At 43.1% G+C, this 17,105-nt stretch overlaps 1 protein-coding gene across 1 annotated transcript in view; it reads right to left on the reverse strand.

The window, feature by feature from the left end:
* Positions 1-5,609, reverse strand: part of AP1G1 (adaptor related protein complex 1 subunit gamma 1) — a gene marked incomplete at its 5' end in the record, with an annotated part of 80,566 nt that extends 74,957 nt beyond the window's left edge. The window contains one exon of the mRNA XM_081216146.1: positions 5,275-5,609. The remainder of the gene's footprint in view (positions 1-5,274) is intronic.
* Positions 5,610-17,105: the final 11,496 nt, after the last annotated feature.

Genomic DNA, 17,105 nt, shown 5'->3' on the forward strand with positions numbered 1-17,105 from the left:
CTACAACAAAGAGCCTCACACCGCAACTAAGACCCGATGCAGCCAAATAAATAAGTAAATATTTTTGAAAAAGAAAAAGAGACTCTTTCTTTTTTGTTTGGTTGACTGTTTTTTTAATTTTTGGCCACAAAGAGCGGCATGCAGGATCTTAGTTCCCTGACCAGGGATCGAACCCACGCCCCCTGCAATGGAAGCACGCAGTCTTAACCACTGGACCGCCAGGGAAAGCCCAAGACTGCTTCTTCTTACAACAGTTTTTCTTCAGTAATCATACCCAAAAAAACCCTAATATCTACAAAGATTCAATTAACTCTGCACAGCATACCTATTTTTTCAGTTAGTTTCCCCATTCGTTTCAAACCAGTATTTTCACCATATTTTAAAAGTATCATGTTATTAAAAATTTCAAAAAGTGGGAAGGGAATCTTTCGTGCAGACTTTAAAAAAGGAATTTAAAAAAATTCACTTCCCTTCCTTTTCTTCAGCTTCAAACTGAACAATTTCCCAACGGTGAGGTTTAGTAAGTAGCTACTAAACTGAGCTGCAAAAACACTGATGGAACTTCTTTTAATTTGAGTTGTTCAACTGTGTGATCATTCACAAAAGTTGCATCTTATAACCAAGTAGTGTACATCATCTATGCTCTGACAGTCTTAATGTTAACCCAAAGGCTTATAAGGAGGGGAGGGCAAATAGTTTACAGTTCCAAAGATCTAAGTTCATGCCTTTCTCATATCTGCTCTTCCCAAGAATCCATAACATTAACCTCAAAGCCAGATAAGCTTCAAAGCCTAGGATGCTCAGCCCAACACAATCAGCTACAACATGCAAACTGGAGTGAGCAAAGCAATTGCATAGCAGGTTACACTGTGACTGCTGCACTGTAACAACAGAGAAAGGAGGGTAAAAACTACTTGCCTTTAAGGTGTCTTTAATTATTAATAAAGTACAAAGGTCACATATGTTTTCTCCATCTTTAAAAAAGAAAAAACAAACTTTTTTCCTTCTAAGACTGTTTTTCACTGGTAATACTTATAACTCATTAATTTTCTCTCTCCAATGGTCTGAGCAGGCCAAAACAAGGCCCCCCCAAAAAAGGCAAAATTTCCAAGTACCTAGTGAAAAAAGCATTTCTCATTTTAATCACAGTATCCTAACCCTTGCCCTTTTTTGTACAAAAGTGTTAGTTAATACTGACTCAACAAGTTTGGCAAGTGTGGGTTTTTTTTTTTCTTCCACTTTTGGACTCTTCAAACTTTGACAAGAGATTGTTCCAGTAAGCAGAACTCATGGCAAATTAAGCGTTTTATGTTACTCCTTCAGTGAAGAAAAACCTTACATGTACTTTGAAGGTAGAAATGACACCTTTACTGATACAAAATTTTCTATACAAAAAGCAAATGGAGGGCTTCCCTGGTGGCGCAGTGGTTAAGAATCCGCCTGCCAATGCAGGGAACACGGGTTTGAGCCCTGGTCCAGGAAGATCCCACATGCCACGGAGCAACTAAGCCTGTGCGCCACAACTACTGAGCCTGCGCTCTAGAGCCCGCGAACCACAACTACTGAGCCCAGGTGCCACGACTACTGAAGCCCACGCACCTAGAGCCCATGATCCGCAACAAGCCACCGCAATGAGAAGCGCATGCACCGCAACGAAGAGTAGCCCCCACTCGATGCAACTAAAGAAAGCCCACATGCAGCAATGAAAACCTAATGCAGCCAAAAATAAATTAATTTTTAAAAAAGCAAATGGAAAAATCCTAATACTTTTTAACAAAGATGATTTTCAAAACCTATAAGCCAAAAAACATAAGAACTTAGATAAATCTATATGTTCCCTTAATTTTAAAACTGCTTGCTACTTTAATACCATCCTGCATGAAAGAAACTGAATGTAAGTAACAAAGGGATGAAAGAACGCCAAAATCAACTGAGAACGATTCATAAAGGAAGACTGAATGACAAGCACCTAAAACAGATAAACAAGTTGCTGCAGTTTGAAGAAAGGTAACAGTTTTAGATTTTCTGAAGCTAAATCTAAATAAGAGTTTTAAAGTTTTGATATCAAATCCTGCTGTATACACAAAATTTTTAAATCCTCAGCAAATGCAAATAAGGGGATTAAGCATTTTGAAAATCTGCTTTGGTATGTATTTTCCCAATTCAATTTTTTTAATTAAAAAATAATCTTTTGGAAAATACTCATTCAACTTTTTCAATTTGCATAGAGTTGTTACAAATCACATAAAAACTTGAGTTTTTGGTTTTGTACACGACTTATTTCAAGACTACTTTAAAAATAGTGAGATGAAAAATATCACCAAGGCATTGCTGACAATTTTTGAACTTTATAGTTTCACTCTAAAATTCATCTTCAAATCTAGAACTGCTGTCAGTCAAACAGATCAAAGAACAAGCAACTGCTCCAAAAGAAAATAAACTGAGGTTTCCTAAACAATGTTTATTCCAAGTATAATCCCAACAACCCCTTAGACAAAGTAGACATTCGAGTATGTGCCGATCAATCAAAGGTGCACTAAAATAGGGGCTTCCCTGGTGGCGCAGTGGTTAAGAATCTGCCAGCCAATGCAGGGTACACGGGTTCGAGCCCTGGTCCAGAAAGATCCCATATGCCGCAGAGCAACTAAACCTGCACTAAGCAACTAAGCAACTGAGCCTGCACTCAAGAGCCCGCGGGCCACAATTCCTGAAGCCCGGGCGCCTGAAGCCCATGCTCTGCAACAAGAGAAGCCACCACAATGAGAAGCCCACGCACCGCAACGAAGAGTAGCCCCTGCTCACCGCAATTAAGAGAAAGCCCGCACACAGCAACAAGGACCCAACGCAGCCAAAAATAAATAAATAAAATAAATAATAAATTTTTTTAAATGTGCACTAAAATAAACACTTTACTTATCATTTGCAAGGCAAAGGATGCTTTCTCCAATTGAATGCAAACTACCTAATAATGAATGACATTTAAATACCAGTACATAATACCATGAAATGAACTGAGTAAATAACACCTATCTGATAGCTCTTCCAATACGTTGTTTTAAAAGTGTATCTCAGAGACTTACCTGGTGGCTCAGTGGTTAAGAATCCGACTGCCAAGGCAGGGGCCACAGTCCGAGCCCTGGTCTGGGAAGACCCCACATGCCGTGGAGCAACTAAGCCCATGAGCCACAACTACTGAGCCTGCGCTCTAGAGCCTGCGAGCCACAACTACTGGGCCCGTGTGCACAACTACTGAAGCCCACACACCTACAGCCCGTGCTCCTTAACAAAGACAAGCCACCCCAATGAGAAGCCGCACATTGCAACCAAGAGTAGCCCCTGCTCACTCCAACTAGAGAAAGCCCGTACGCAGCAACGAAGACTCAGTGCAGCCAAAGATAAATAAATAAATAAATAAATTTATTTAAAAAATAAATAAAATTTAAAAAATATATAAAAGTGTATCTCAGAAATGGAACATTTCAGTAACAACTACAAGGGGATACTTAGTAAATGAGTGAGGATTCCATATATGTTCTGTTTGACAGTTCTTTAAACCAAAAGAGAAAACTCCATAGCTTCAGAGTAAATACACAAATAGTAAATATATTTTTGAAAAGTCTCCTTAAAACAAATAACAAGAACTCTATTTACAATGAAAACATTCACTCTTCTACTAAGACATCATAGGACTAGTACAGGAATTTATCTACCTGATAATAACCTGATAAGAACAACGAACTTAAACATGGATTAGAAGTATTAAAAGATTTGATCCAGTTCAAGTTATAAATTTAAGTTTCAGCAGTCACTAGGCTACAATCTCAAATAAGTTATTTCTCTTTTGCAGATGTTAAAACGCAGGCTGAGGTGAAATAGAGGTGACTCTTTCACACCTAACTTGAAATGTAAGAAATAATCAGTGAATTGCAGTGAAATGCTTTTTATTCAAGCATGCTATACTGCAAAACATACGTTAAGAGTAGAATAAAAGTGATGAAATTATGGGTACCTGGACAGTCTATATTTTTTTTTGACAGTCTATATTTTTAAAACAAAAGTTAAGGGGTATACAGTCTGACAAGCACTATGGAGAACAGTAAAAGTGAATATTTAAAATCCAACTATCCCCAGAAAAATCCAATACTCGAAGTCAATCCAAGTATCTTTTTAGAGTTAGTCAATGAAGAACACTACTGTACAAACCACTTGAAAGTTAAAATCACTAGGAAATTTTCATTCACTCCTCTCTTCTGTTAACTAATCCCTACAGTAGCCAAAAAAGTTACTTTCCTTTCTACCAATGTCAGATTAAGATTCTTTTACAAAAAAAAAAAAATTCTTTTTCACAGGCAGATTTCCATGGGCAGGGATATACATCAAGAAAAATACTAAGTGTCAAAAAGTACCCAAAAGCTAAGTGTTCAGCATAGGAAGTGTCATTCCGCAAATGAGAAAACATTTGACAGCCTCTCCCTACCACCTTCCCCCCAAAAGCCCTTTAATGAACTTTATAAACATTTACTGTTGAAGTACACTCTGAGCGAGTGGTTCGACGAATCTCCTATACCTAACAAGGAAACACAACCAACGTCCCGACTCTGTCAAGCGGTCAAGAAGATCGGGAGAATTATTAGTTATCGACGCCTGCAGGATCAGGAGTTTGAGAGAAGAGTAAGCAGTGTATTCGCAGGTGAGTTTAAGAAAATAGAGATGGGGGGGGGGGGGAAAGCCCGGAAAATTGGGAAAGAAGTTGGTCGGAAGGCTAGAGAGAAGCGAGGCCAATGTCCAGTTTGAAAAGAACGGCAATGCAGGTGCAGACGACGTTTAACTGAGCATTTGGAAGTGCTGAAGAGAGTTCCACGAAAGACCTGACCCAGGTACAAGATACAAGAACGCTGATATGTGGCATAGAGGAGACACGCGGGGGTGAGACCCGCCCCGCAAACCCCAAGCTCTCTGAATGAGCCCCAAAAGGAGAAGCACAGCCTGAGAAAATCAATGGGTCCAAGGAGGCCCGCACCGGCCGGGCAACGCCACAGCAAGGAACGCAGCCACGCGCGGACCCTCCCGGTCCGACGCCTCGGGGTCGGCGCTCAAGAAGTCGTAACAACCCCTGAGCTCCGGGCCCCTCCTGGCCCAGCTTCTGTCCTCTCTTCACCCGCCACGGTCTGGGACCGGACACCTGGGATTGACAGGAAGCTTCTGGCCGAGCGCTCCCGGCAGGCGCGGGGTAAAAAAAGGCAGTATGCTTTTAGCGCCGCGAGTGACACTCACCGGCCCGAAACCTCGAACGAAACCTGCAGCTCCGGGGGCGGCAGCAGCAGTGGCAGCAGGGGCAGCAGGAACCGAACATCCAAAATGGCGGCTCCCTCGGCCTCACCACCGCTACTGCAGGCGGAGGGATCCGTAGGTCGGAAGGAGTTTTTAACTAACTTTGCACACTATCGCAGAAACTTCGGTCCCTATCTCCCTCTGCTTGTCGATCCCGCGTCCCCTGACCGCAACTTCTCGTGCCTCCCCTCTCCTATTATCCAAGAACTCGGACCCCGCCGAGGACTATTTGCCAAGGAGGAGGTGACTGCTCCTGGCAGAGCGACGCAAAGCGTAGCAAGGGTCGGGGCTGTCACTGATGACGCGAGACGCTGCTGCCGAGTCACCGCTGCGAAGAGTCTGAGCGAGAAAGATCCGGTCGACCCCAGAGCCCACGGACATTGGTTCCGCTTTGATGGTGGTGATTGGGGGTGGGTGGGTTGGGCTACCAGGAAGTGGCGGGGCCACCTGAAGAGGGTGGGGCTAGCAAGGTATGAAGGAAGTGAGGAGGCGAGGCAGGTGGGGGCGGAGAACACTGAACCTGGCTGTGCCGGTCCTAATCCACCAGAACCCCAAATTCTCACCTATCACGTTTGAGACCTTAGCTTTCTCTTTAGCTTAACTTCAGGAACATGCTCCAAGTGGTCTTGGATTCTGAGGTTTTTATGGCGTCTTTGCAATGTATTTTATAAAAATAAAAAGAGAGGATGACACAGAAGAATAGATTCCAAGCCCAGTATCACCTTTCAACCTGTGCATTGAAAAAGATATTTAAACTCTCTGAGCTTCAATTTCCTCAAATGTAAAAAGAGAGGATTTGGACTAGTGATAGCTAAAACCATTCCAGAATGGGCTTTCTGACTGTGATTCCATGCACTAATGACCTGAGCCAAAAACAGTCCAACCATACAGGTCCTGGCTTGATAAATAATCACTAACACCTGACACGAATATTTTCCATGTTTATGTGAAGAGAGCCAAGATATCTTGGCCCGTTTAAAGGAAAGGTGACCTACCATTCCTTCAGATGAAATGGCAATAAAGTATCCCTAAAAGTGAATAAAGCAGAGCACCTAGCTAGATGACAAAGAGAACTGAACTAACCACAAATCTTGAGTTTAGGACCTGTCATCGGCAGGGGGATGTACTTTTTTACTTTGCCAGTTTCATGCAGGGGATTTCAAAACAGTTTACAAAAACTGAATTGAGTAGGCCCGCCTGTACAATTTCGTTCTTGAACTACTGGGGCATGCCAAGTGGCTGTAAAGAAAGGAGGCCAAGGGAGTAATAATAGTAATTATCATTTTTCATTATTAAATACTGATATCACATTGTTTATAAAAGCATCTTCGTATACGTCATCTAATTTGACCCTCGCGACAACCTCCTGAGTCAGACTAGACAAGCGTAAGTAACTTAGTTTTACAAATAAGGAGACTGAGGCTCAGAGAAGCTGTAACTTGCTAAACGACCCTCCCTCTCCCCTCCCCCACTGGGGTTCGTCTATGTGGTACCACCTTAGGAGTTAGAAAATTGTAGGCACCCACTCACCCTCCCCCACACTCAGAGTGGTATCAACCGAGAGCAAATGATTTGGGGAGCAGAATGCTTATGGAATTCAGTCACCTCATATCCCCTCCATGTGCTACTGTATAGTGCAGCTCTTGATGACAGGTCAAGTAAAGTGTAAAACTAGAACACCATAATAATGCCATAACGCAGATTTCACTGAGGTATAGCTATACATGCTAAAGTACAGTATGGGGCTCCCGTAAAAGTAAGGAGTTTGCAGGTTCCAAAGCAGTTACCTACAGCATTCTGTTTGCAAGTCACAAAAATTTGCTTAGAAGTCGAATATAAGTGTTTACCATTGCAAACCACAAAAGAAAAGTTAAACTATCTTCTTAAGAAACAAGAAGGAGCTTGGATTCTACCATGCCAAGTAGCAGAACATTAAGGAGAAAATGACAGACATTATAAAATGTAAACCCTCTTCATGTATTGTTTTACTTATATTTATCTTTATAATTACCAAGCTCCTCTAGTAATGCAACTGAAAATTAAAAGCAATTGACCCAATATATAGGATAGTCATCATTATCCTGGGATCTTTGGTTTCTGTGGCTGGCTATTAAAGTTTGGAAAAACTTGCTGCCCATCTACTCAAACATAACCTCAAATTTCAGATAAATAAATTACAGCACATCAGTAAAGTAGAATACTATGCTACCAATAAAAAATGAAGCTATACCTCTATCTTTATTAGCAGGGTATGGCAAATTTTTTAAAACATATTACAAAATAGTATTATAGGGCTTCCCTGGTGGCGCAGTTGTTAAGAGTCTGCTGGCCAATGCAGGGGACACGGGTTCAAGCCCTGGTCCGGGAAGATCCCACATGCTGCCAAGCAACTAAGCCCATGCACCACAACTACTGAGCCTGCGCTCTAGGGTCCGGGAGCCACAACCACTGAAGCCCACACGCCTAAAGCCCATGCTCCACAACAAGAGAAGCCACCGCAATGAGAAGCCCGCGCACCGCAATGAGGAGTGGCTCCCGCTCGCCACAACTAGAGAAAGCCCGCGCGCAGCAACAAAGACCCAACGCAGCCATAAATAAATAAAATAATCTTTATTTATTTATGGCTGCGTTGGGTCATCGTTTCTGTGCGAGGGCTTTCCCTAGTTGCGGCAAGGGGGGGCACTCTTCATCGCGGTGCGCGGGCCTCTCACTACCGCGGCCTCTCTTGTTGCGGAGCACAGGCTCCAGATGCGTAAGCTCAGTAATTGTGGCTCGCGGGCCTAGTTGCTCCGCGGCATGTGGGGTCTTCCCAGACCAGGACTCGAACCCGTGTCCTTTCCATTGGCCGGCAGATTCTCAACCACTGCGCCACCAGAGAAGCCCTAAAATAATTTTTTTTTAAATAGTATTATAGGGCTTCCCTGGTGGCACAGTAGTTGAGAGTCCGCCTGCCGATGCAGGGGGCACTGGTTCATGCCTTGGTCTGGGAGGATCCCACATGCCGCGGAGTGGCTAGGCCCGTGAGCCAAGGCCGCTGAGCCTGCGCGTCCAGAGCCTGTGCTCCGCAACGGGAGAGGCCACAACAGTGAGAGGCCCGCGTACCGAAAAATATATATATAGTTTTATAAAATGAGCTTGTAAAAAGTGTATATATACACAGAAAAAATGTTGAAGGATAAAACTAAAATGTAAAAATGATTATCTTTGGATGGTGGGATTATAGAGGACTTTTATTTTCTTTTTTACGTTTTGTTTTTTGCAATAAGTATACTGTATTTTTTTTTTTTTTTTTTTTTTTTTTTTTTTTCTTTTTGCGGTATGCGGGCCTCTCACTGTTGTGGCCTCTCTCGTTGCGGAGCACAGGCTCCGGACGCGCAGGCCCAGCGGCCATGGCTCACGGGCCCAGCCGCTCCGCGGCATATGGGATCCTCCCAGACCGGGGCACGAACCCGTATCCCCTGCATCGGCAGGCGGACTCTCAACCACTGCGCCACCAGGGAGGCCCAACTGTATTTTTATTTGAAAAAAAAAAAGACTTTCACATTTTGGGGGGAAAAATGTCCTTATAAGATAATGTAGTTTTATGGATCCAAATACTAAGGGAGATTTTTGTTTTAATTTTTTTTACTTTATTTATTTTTGGCTGTGTTGGGTCTTTGTTGCTGCGCGTGGGCTTTCCCTAGTTGCAGCAAGTGGGGGCCACTCCTTGTTGCGGTTCGCAGGCCTCTCATTGTGGCAGCTTCTCCCGTTGCGGAGCACGGGCTCCAGGCGCATGGACCCAGTAGTTGTGGCACACGGGCTCAGTAGTTGTGGCTCGTGGGCTCTAGAGCACAGCCTCAGTAGTTGTGGCTCACGGGCTTAGTAGCTCTGCGGCATGTGGGATCTTCCCAGACTAGGGCTTGAACCCGTGTCCTCTGCATTGGCAAGCGATTCTTAACCACTGCATCACGAGGGAAGTCCCAGATTTTTGTTTTGAAAACAGCAACAGCCAGAAAGGATTCAACAAACTTCTAGCAATAGATAACGGCTGGGGAAAAAAGATCATTGTTTTTATGGTTTTGTTTATTATTGATAATTAGTATGCTTCAATTTAACAAATAATAACAACAAAAACCAAAAACAAAACTGAAGAGGCATCTTCAGGAGTCAGACCACTCAGATGTCAGTCCTGGCTGGGTTTAACTGACTTTGTGCCCTGAGCAAAGTGTTTAATATCTCTGAACCTGTTTCCTCAGCTGTACAATATTTATTTATGACTTGCTTTATTCCAAAATGGATTCTAAGTGGCTTATTATCCAGAGGGATCAAATGTGTGAAAGCACTTTGAAAAGTATCAGGCATCATGAGAATATAAGTATAAACACTTTTTGTGCCACCTCACAATTCAACCAAAGCATTTACTGATTGCCTACTACTGGTGCAGTAGTGTGTTCTGTCTTACAATTTACAAAAATGTTTTCATATATATTGATTCATTTGCTCCTCACCCACCATGAGCTTGTAAACCATGCAGGCACTATAGCATAGTAGTTAAAAGTGTTGTTTTCTGGTGCTAGACTGCCTGGATTTAAACTTACTCTTCCTCTCTTCATTGTGTGGCCTTCAGCAAGTTACCTAACATCTCTGAGCATTTCTGAACCTCAGTGTGCCCGTCTGTAAAATGGAGTTAATAGTAGCACCAGCATCTTGGGACTTCCCTGATGGTCCAGTGGTTACAACTCCACATTTTCACTGCAGAGGGCATGGGGTTGATCCCTGGTTGGGGAACTAAGGTCCCACATGCCATGTGGCATGGCCAAAAAAAAAGTATCATCAGCATCTTAAGGCTGATATGATCATTAAATGAGCTGATACATTTAAAGTATTTAGAAACAGCAGGTGGCACTAAGTAAGGGCTCAATAGATATTAGCTCTCTTTAGGATAAATCTTATCATCCCTATTTTAGATACAAGGAAACAGGAGGTCAGGGAAATTAAATGATTTGTCACAGCTTCAAACAGCAGAGATCAGATTCAAATCTAGATCGTCCAACTTTGGATGTATCTTTTAGTCCATACAGTAATCATTCAATGAATGTGCTGCCTGAGTCTTTCTGCTACACCACACTGCCCTGGGTGCACAGAATATGTAACAGACAATGCAAAAGAGACAGTCCCTACCCTGCAGATAATTATAATCTCATTGAGGAAAAGTGGATTTTTTTTAATCCAGAAAAATATCAGTGATATTATTACTCAGCAGATAAGTCCTAGTTCCCCAAAATCAGAAATATGAGAGGTCACTGGGCGCCAGAGCAGTGAAAGATGGTTTTTGGAAGACATGGCATGCCAGTTGGAATCTGTGGTACTAGAAGGGGACCTGTTCTCTTGGGCCTGGATGCAGCAGGATTCTTAAGTGACTCGGTATCAGCAGCTGAAGCCATATGACCTTTGCAGCGCATGGGGAAAGCTCTCACTACAGAAACGTGGTCAGCGTGTTTCACAAGGAACTCTTTCTGCTTCTCCACGTGCCAGAGCCCTCAGCCTAGAAAGGAAAGGAAAGAGGGGATGCAACCCTGGAGGAAATACACTGACGTGAGTCAAAGAGGCAGTTCCACTGGCCTGTTTTGCTATCCTTTGAGTCACCTGAATCTATAAATAAGCCTGAGAGACAGAGTGAAATTAGTCCCTCTGTTGTCTAGGTAATGTTTTCACAAAAAGCATTTTTACAATTCTTTTAAGGGTGGCCCCTAAGTACAATTTACCCTGGCCTGAGAAAAGGTTTTAGGAATCAATCCTATAGTTATAAGAAAACCCAGAAATGATGTAAAAATTAATATTCCAACAGCTAACTCCATACACTCTTTGACCTCCTGCCAAGAGCATTAGAAATCTGCTATATGTTCCTTCAAAGTAAAGACCAAAGCCCAGAGGATAGGAGGCTCTGACAAGCTTCCTCTTAGCTTTTTAAATACTTTTTAAAAAGAGGAAACCCATAACTAATAAGAACTTGCTGTATTTGAAAAAGAAAAAGAAAAAAAAAGAGGCAACCCAAAGTGCCACCTGAGATGTTTTATGTCACAATATTTAATTAATTAATTAATTAATTAATTAATTAGATTTTTGGCTGCGTTGGGTCTTCGTTGTTGCACGCGGGCTTTCTCTAGTTGTGGCGGGCAGGGAGTACTCTATTGCGGTGGCTTCTCTTGGTGCGGAGCACGGACTCTAGGCACGCGGGCTTCAGTAGTTGTGGCATGCAGGCTCAGTAGTTGTGACTCATGGGCTTAGTTGCTCCACAGCATGTGGGATCTTCCCAGATCAGGGCTCAAACCCGTGTCCCCTGCTTTGGCAGGCGGATTCTTAACCACTGCGCCACCAGGGAAGTCCCTATGTCACAATATTTTGTTTTTTCTAGAGTAGCTGTACTTCGTGTGTAAATGATTCTATACTATGCTGGCACGTTTGGAGTGAAAAATCTTACCAGATATGAGACTGCAACCACCTCAAACCCCAACCTGAGGAAATGGTGCCAGTTTCCTGTTTAGGAAGACAAAACTGAGGAGGGGGACTTAGGGGAGGGGGGAATGGAGGCAGTCGAAAGGTACAAACTTACAGTTATAAGATAAATAAGTACTACGGATGTTATGTACAACATGATAATGAGAGTTGCTAAGAGAATAAATCCTAAAAGTTCTCATCACAAGACAAAAATAATTTAATTTTGTACCTATTTGAGATGATGGGTGTTCACTAAACTTGCGATAATCACTTCATGATGTAAGTCAAATCATTATGCTGTATACTTTATTCTTATACAGTGCTGTGTGTCAATTATATCTCAATAAACTGGAAGAAAAAGAACAACTGAGGCTACCAGAGAAGGATGAACCATCCAGAAACAGAGCAGGGCTTCTGACTCATCGTTTCCTACTCAAGTTGTTTTATTTCCTTAGTATGGGCACTGTGATTTCCCTGGAAGGATTCATGGTAAAATGGTTTACTTTTCCTTTAAGGGCAGAGCCTCATCCTTGTTCTTTTAAAATCAGTCAGTCCTACAAGTTGCTTTAAACTTAGCCTGGGAAGTCCAAGAAGTGTTGGGACATCCACAGTAACTGGGGCAGCCAGTTCCTGGTACCCAGTTCAGGGAACACGAAACTCCTCTGCCAAGCTATTCACACATGCCAGAGGATGATCTAGGACTTGACCAGATGCCAGGGTGAGGTGCCTTATCCCAAGAAGAGGCAGACAGAGAACCATAAAGTTTAAGAGATGGAAGAGATTGTAAATGAGAAAACTACAGACCCACACACAGGTGGCCATATTAAAATTTGTGCCCAGGAGCCCTGGTTCCCAAACAAATAGTCAATCCAGGACTAAGGAATTAGGTGGCTTCATCAGCATTTCAAGTCTCGGTTAAGAGCTTCAAAATCGACTTCCTCAGAACCATAATGACATTGTTTTATATTATGAAAGTAAAGGGTATGTGTTACACATATATACTGAAGTATTTACAGATGAACTTATAGGCATAATGTTTGAGATTTACTTTAAATTCCTTCTCTGTCAAAAAAAAAAGAGGAACAGATAGGTAGATGAAATAAAAGCAGCACAATACTAATAACTGTTGAAACTGAGGGATGGGTACATGAAAGTTCATTATATTATTCGCTCTATTTTTGTATATGTTTAAATTTTTCATAATAAAGGTTTTTTTGTTTTATTTTTAAGCAGAGGACTTGAATTCCTAGAAGCTGAGCAATACACAATGTGGTTCAGACAAAAATTTCAGCAAGGAAAATCAGAGTCAAATTATGTCTGAGGGCTTCCCTGGTGGCACAGTGGTTAAGAATCCGCCTGCCAATGCAGGGGACGTGGGTTGGAGCCCTGGTCCGGGAAGATCCCACATGCAGCGGAGCAACTAAGCCCATGCGCCACAACTACTGAGCCTGCGCTCTAGAGCCCGCAAACCACAACTACTGACCCCACGTGTCACAACTACTGAACCCCGCGTGCCTAGAGCCCATGCTCCGCAACAAGAGAAGCCACCGCAATGAGAAGCCCGCGCACTGCAACGAAGAGTAGCTCCCGCTCGCCAGAACTAGAGAAAGCCCGTGCAAAGCAACGAAGACCCAACGCAGCCAAAAATAAATTTAAAAAAAATTATGTCTGAAATATAAAATCTTTTTAAAAAGAGCTTCACGGGGTCAGAAATGCTTAGGAAGGCGAAAAGAATAAAACAATTTCTCTTTACTTCATACTGAAGGAACAAAGAGTAAAAATAATTAATGCATATGGTTCTTTAGGTTTTTTTTGGACTTCTCCAGAATTATGTACACAAAGTTATGAGATTTTTATACTAATTTCAACATAAGAGAAAATTGTTTTCACTACATAGTAATTAAATATATCTACTCTAAATCACTACACATTAAAGACTTTCAAAATTGACCAGCTCTTAAAAATGTTCTTTGCAGTCTATACTGTGGTATTGTCAAGAGGTAGATATAAGATTATAGCCTAGGGCTTCCCTGATGGCGCAGTGGTTAAGAGTCCGCCTGCCGATGCAGCGGACGTGGGTTCATGCCCCAGTCCGGGAAGATCCCACATGCCACGGAACAGCTGGGCCTGTGAGCCATGGCCGCTGAGCCTACGCGTCTGGAGCCTGTGCTCTGCAACGGGAGAGGCCACAGCAGTGAGAGGCCCGCATAATGAAAATTAAAAAAAAAAAAAGACTATAGCCCTATTTTCTCATGAATTCATCATAAAAACACATCAAATATCAGCTACATGATTGCAAATATGCTCCCTGGCCTTAAGAAAAATTTCACAAAGATCATCATTTTACTATTCAAAAGCCCATTTAGAAATATGTTCTAGCGCCGCTTGGAGTCCCATTCCAGATTAAGTTTCTCTAACCATACTGACCTATATTTCAGGAGGAAGGGATGAGAAATAAGGGGCTGGAGATGACACAGGTGAGGGCCCTGCTGCTAATACTGGCAATGCTCCAAATGGATCACCCGTTCCTGCTACAGTTCCACCTCCTCTGCAAAGAGCACTTTTCTTGACATCCTCGGTGAATTCAGTATTAACCAGGCCTGCTGGGGCTTCAGCCTGAGGCAAGAATCACATTGGCTTCTCAATTTACTACACATTTGTTCACTGCATACCTACAACACTCCAAGCACTCTTGGAAATCTGGGGGAAGAAACAGTGAGCAAGGACACATGGTTTCTGCCCTCATGAAATTTAGAGTCCAGGGTAAGTCAATGACAGTTACAGCAAACTTCAGGCTTTCTGGCCCACATACTTCTTCTTTACCTCTGTTTCAATGGCTGTGTTTTGAGTGCTTATGAGGTCAGACACTGTGGTACACTAGTGATTAAGAGCTATATGTCAGGGGCTTCCCTGGTGGCGCAGTGGTTGAGAGTCCGCCTGCCGATGCAGGGGACACGGGTTCGTGCCCCAGTCCGGGAGGATCCCACATGCCGCGGAGCGGCTAGGCCTGTGAGCCACGGCCGCTGAGCCTGCGCGTCCGGAGCCTGTGCTCCGCAACGGGAGAGGCCACAACAGTGAGAGGCCCGCATACCGCAAAAAAAAAAAAAAAAAAAAAAGAGCTAGATGTCAAAGAAAAGACCTAGATGTCAATATGCATAGATATGTCTACAAGAAAGTTTATCATACTTGAAGAAGTGGTAAATTCTGGATGTATCCAATCCTTTGACAAAATCTATTGACCTTGTAATGTAAACCAGGCATAGTGCTGGGAATGCCACAGTGAACAAAACAGACAAAAGTCCCTGTCCTCGTGGATCTGATATTGCAGGGGGAGAGACAGATAAGAAACAAGATCACTAAGTGGATGATAATAGTGTGTTACATAGAGATAAGATAGAAAAAAAAATATAAAACAGTGAAGGGGTCTTCCCTGGTGGCGCAGTAGTTGGGAGTCCGCCTGCCGATACAGGGGACACGGGTTCGTGCCCCGGTCCGGGAGGATCCCACATGCCGCGGAGCGGCTGGGCCCGTGAGCCATGGCTGCTGAGCCTGTGCGTCCGGAGCCTGTGCTCCGCAACGGGAGAGGCCACAACAGTGAGAGGCCAGCATACCGCAAAAAAAAAAAAAAAAAAAAAAAACAGTGAAGAGGGAAGAGAAGGTAGCTGGGAAGGACTTTGCAGAGAAGAGAACACTCAAATACAGACCTGAAGAAAGTGAGGGAGGGACCAGGTGGAGAGCTAGAGAACACAGAGTCCCAAAGTACAAAGGTCCTGAGGAGGGAGCGGGTGTGTGTTTGAAGAAGCACGAGGAGGCCAGTGTGGCTAAGGCAGAGTAAACAAGCGGAGAGTAGAGGGAATGAGGCGAGAGAGAAGAGGTGACGGTAGGTGTGGGTGGCCTCCTCAGTCATAGGAAAGCCGTTGCCTATTATCCTAAGTGAAATAAAAAGCCGTTGGAGGGTTTTAAAAGCAGAGGAGTTACATGATCTGACCTAGGTACTAACCAGATCGCTGACTGCGGCATTGAACATCAGTTAATGGGGAAAAGGGATAGAAGCAGAAAAACCAGTTAAGAGGGTACTGCAGTCATTCAGACCAGAGACTGTTGCAGGTTAGATCGTGGTGCTGTCAGTGGAGATGGTGAGAAGTGACAGAATTCTGGAAGGTAGAGTAACCAGGATTTGTTGAAGTTGGTTGGGCTAGGGGTTGAGAGAAAGGGAAGATATCAAGATTTTCCCCTAGCATAGAATGACCACTAACTATAGAATGAGTACATTCTTTGAAAGGGTGAGAGCACTTTTGGACATGGTAAGTTGAGATGCATCTGAAACATCCTAGTGAAGATATCAAGAAGGCAGGCGAGGGACTTCCTTGGCGGGCCAGTGGTTAAGACTCCCGCACTTCCAATGCAGGGGGTGCGGCTTCCAGCCCTGGTCGGGGAACTAAGATCCCGCGGGCCGTGCTGCATGGCCAAAAAGATGAAGAAGAAGAAAAAAGGCAGGTGAATGCATCAGCCTGGAGTTCATATCAGCCTAGAGGCCTTAGCTAGTGATAAACATGTGGAAGTCCTCACCACAAAGATGGGATTAAAAACTACAATGTTGGATGAAATCACCTAGAGAATAGGGAAGAAGAAGTGGTCCAGAGGCTGAGCTCTTAGGTACAACTCGGGTGGCATTTCATGTGGCTTTTACTTCTTCTTAGTCCCTTTTGGTATTGTCTAAATTTTTTTTTACAACATGTCATTTTTCAACAAACCACATACTCTTTGGAAAAGAAAAAAAAGAGTCCCTTTCAGGAAACCATCAAGAGCAAAGCATCAGAAAAGACAGGTGTACCCTTTAATCACAGTCCAACATGGTACATGCTGCCAATTTGAGGGCATTAGGGAGAAATTTCTCTTGCCCTAAAACAATTCATGACCACTTTTGGAAGCTTCATCCATCCTCTGTGATAATCATGAGGATGAAAAGCAAAACTTGATTATGTCTGCTATGTGCCAGGTACTGCATATAAATTCCTTATACGCATTAGCTCATTTAATCATCTCAACAAATTTATGAGATTTTTTAGTAACTCTTAACTGTTATTATCCCCCTTCTTACAGTCCAGAGAACTGAGTCTTTGAGAGGGTAAGTCACTTGCCTGAAGCCTCACAGTTAATAAATGGTGGAGCTAGGATCTGAATATGGGTTGTTTCACTACTGAACTCAAACTGTGAAACAAGGCTAAATAATGGTGTCTTGTATCTTTGGATCTTGTAGCCTTTATTCCAAGAGCTCTTTATTAAAATGCAAAATA

Source organism: Mesoplodon bidens (genome assembly GCF_964165515.1).
Source record: "Mesoplodon bidens genome assembly, chromosome: 18".
Taxonomy (NCBI): Eukaryota; Metazoa; Chordata; class Mammalia; order Artiodactyla; family Ziphiidae; genus Mesoplodon; species Mesoplodon bidens.